We start from the raw sequence: 3,556 nt of genomic DNA on the forward strand, positions 1-3,556 counted from the left end.
ACCGAGGTGACGTGGCATCATTAGCGTGGAATTACTGTAGCATGATTACCCGGGCGTCACACTTAGGTAGCAAGATCAATGTTAGAATGGTGACTCGATAACCAATGGTCTAAGAATGAAATGTCGACCATTAACTTCAAAGCAATAGGGTTGCTAGAAGTACAGAATCCAAGCAGCATGGTTCACGTGTTGGTATCCCGGTTAGAATCAACACGAGGACCAAGAAAGAATGGTGAGGGTGAGAAGTATCACAATACCAAGAATTCGTTAAGAGGTGGAGCGGTCCTCACAACATCCTTGACATAAAAGATGGTAATACTCCAAGGTAAATAAAAACAAATGCTGGATAGCAAGGAACTCAAGGTAGAACACAAAACACGGACAAGTTTGTGTTGAATGGAAGGCAATAAAGTGGTCGATGATAAGACAAATCATCGAGGGAAAGGATGGTATTTCTCATCATGAATTCTTGATACCCTGGAAGAGCTCAAAAATGTTGATGATGATCACGACACATTTGTCGAGAGGTTTCATGAGGATATAATCGCTCATCGATGACATCAAGCAAAAGGAAGGATGGAGCGAAAAGTTATTAAAACTACGGATACGACACAAACTCGGAATCAAGCTTGTTGGTCAAGGCGAAATGATATGAGAAGGAGAGTCAACGTAAGCTTAGCTCCTCGTCAAAAATTGTGCTTCGAAAAGTACCTGATAGTACAGTTAAAAAGTTGCACGATAATGATATAGCCGATAAGGCTTGGAATGACGTGATCGGGTACAAACTTGTACTTAAAGAAGATTACTAAGAGTTGTTGAACCGTAGTGCGGACTCGGTTCAGTTATCGATGTGTTTGAGTGTTTAATAACTCAGAGCCCATGAGAAATTGTAATCAGTGAGAATGTAGTACTTGATGAAGAACTCATAAGGAGTTATGCAGTTCCAAGATAATCTCGAGATACCAGGGGGTAATACTCGACGATAGTCTAAAGTAGAGCTTAGACTGGGGTATTGCTCTAAAGAAGGTAAGTGCTTAAACTTGCACGAGAAATGGTATTTCAAGGAGATCATGGTCGGAACCACAATTGCAAAAGGCCAAATCCCAGATATAAGAACTTATACCAAGGGAATAATTAATTTAAGAGAAGCTTTAATGATATGATCTACATCATGTCCATGGGCATGAACACAAAGTTCAAGGTCGACTCCCACTTCTTCAATGCATAACCTTTCATTCACCTCTCGTATTTCGAAAATTACATTAGTTGTTGAAAGTGTTTTTTTACCTGGTGCAATACCAGATAAATATGACCCGTGTAATCTTTCGGGTTCACACGGATTAGGGAAGGCGTAGGTTCAATCCATCAGGGCATCTTAGGAACATATACCACAAACTTCAATAGTAAATACCACCAGCTCGAAAGCAGAGCATGGTTGGCCAAGCACATGATACAATTTACCAAAGGCACTATGTATCAGGGGAAGAACTCACAAGGTGATTGAATATGAAGGACACTGTCGGATAGCAATCCAACAATGGACCGGGCGATCCACAACGGAGTTGAGGTGAGTATCGGTATTCCAGAAAGAATGCACGGGCATCATATTATAGAACATCGGAATAATTCGATGCTTAGATAACAAAGGAATTATGATTTCCAAAACAAAAGATCAGAAGCAGTCGCTCTAACCAAGGATGGATAAGTTGGATAAACCAGAGGCACAATTGGCGACAAATAGTTTGGTCGAGAACCAGCTCATGTTCAAAAATGATGTCTTAGTCGGAAAGATAAGTTAGAAGGGTTGATAGATGATTGTGTGCATTCGCACACATGTTGAATCAATAGGATCAAAATGACGGTGTCAAAAGATACTAGTGAATATTGCCAGATATATGGGAAGCATCCATAATGCTAGTAGACAAGTATTTGCAGAGCAATAAAGCTGCTAAGGATTTTCGGAGGATTGAATAGTATTTCAAAGACTTTTGTGAAACACCTGAACAACTAGGATGAGCCGATACTCGGAAGGTGCGAGAAGTTATTCTTAGGGGTATTCAGGTGGCAAAGAACGACAAGGCAGTAGGCACAAAATATTCTCAGGGTATCTTGTAATAACAAGATCGACTGAGAATAAAAGTAAGCACGACAGGTGTAAGTATTTATCCATAGGGATATTTCAGTGGTAGGGAATTGCAAAGGCAACGGGCACAAGGTCTCAAGAGAAAATCGGAGAGTATCTTCGAAATCTTCTGGTGCAGTCGGTGATCATCTGGACTGAAGGGCCTCTCCGGGAGAAAGTATTTTCGAGAACCTAAAGTTAGATTTTTGTAAAAATCGTTTAACCCGAAAAGAAGAGAGTTCAGAATCCCAGAGTAAAGGTCGAGGAGTAAAAGATCCTAGTACCACCCAATGGCGACGTGGGCCCATGGGCCGCACAGCCATGTTAGTAAAAGTTTTGCAATGTCTAGACTCGACTTCGGCGAAGGAGTGTGGAAGGGGGATTCCTATAGGCAGTCGGCTCTGATACCAACTTGTGACGCCCCCGATTCAATCGTACACTAATCATGCACGCAAACGTGTACGATCGAGATCAGGGACTCACGGGAAGATATCACAACACAACTATAAAACATAAATAAGTCATAAAAGCATCATAATACAAGCCAGGGGCCTCGAGGGCTCAAATACAAGTGCTCGATCATAGACGAGTCAGCGGAAGCAACAATATCTGAGTACAGACACAAGTTAAACAAGTTTGCCTTAAGAAGGCTAGCACAAACTGGGATACAGATCGAAAGAGGCGCAGGCCTCCTGCCTGGGATCCTCCTAAACTACTCCAGGTCGTCATCAGCGGGCAGCACGTAGTAGTAGGCACCTCAAGTGTAGTAGGGGTCGTCGTCGATGGTGGCGTCTGGCTCCTGGACTGCAGCATCTGGTTGCGACAACCAGAAAGAAAGGAAAGGGGAAAAAGGGGGGAGAAAGCAACCGTGAGTACTCATCCAAAGTACTCGCAAGCAAGGAACTACACTACATATGCATGGGTATATGTGTAAGGAGGCCATATCAGTGGACTGAACTGCAGAATGCCAGAATAAGAGGGGGATAACTAATCCTGTCGAAGACTACGCTTCTCGCAGCCACCGTCTTGCATCAAGTAGAAGAGAGTAGATTGAAGTCCTCCAAGTAGCATCTCCAAGTAGCATCTCATAGCATAATCCTACCCGGCGATCCCCTCCTCATATCCCTGAGGTAGAGCGACCACCGGTTGTATCTGGCACTTGGAAGGGTGTGTTTTATTAAGTATCCGGTTCTAGTTGTCATAAGGTCAAGGTACAACTCCAAGTCGTCCTGTTACCGAAGATCACGGCTATTCGAATAGATTAACTTCCCTGCAGGGGTGCACCACATAACCCACCACGCTTGATCCCATTTGGCCGGACACACTTTCCTGGGTCATGCCCGGCCGCGGAAGATCAACACGTCGCAGCCCCACCTAGGCAAAACAGAGAGGCCAGCACGCCGGTCTAAACCTAAGCGCACAGGGGTCTGGGCC

The sequence above is a fragment of the Triticum aestivum genome, chromosome 4B (genome assembly GCF_018294505.1).
Source record: "Triticum aestivum cultivar Chinese Spring chromosome 4B, IWGSC CS RefSeq v2.1, whole genome shotgun sequence".
Lineage (NCBI taxonomy): Eukaryota > Viridiplantae > Streptophyta > Magnoliopsida > Poales > Poaceae > Triticum > Triticum aestivum.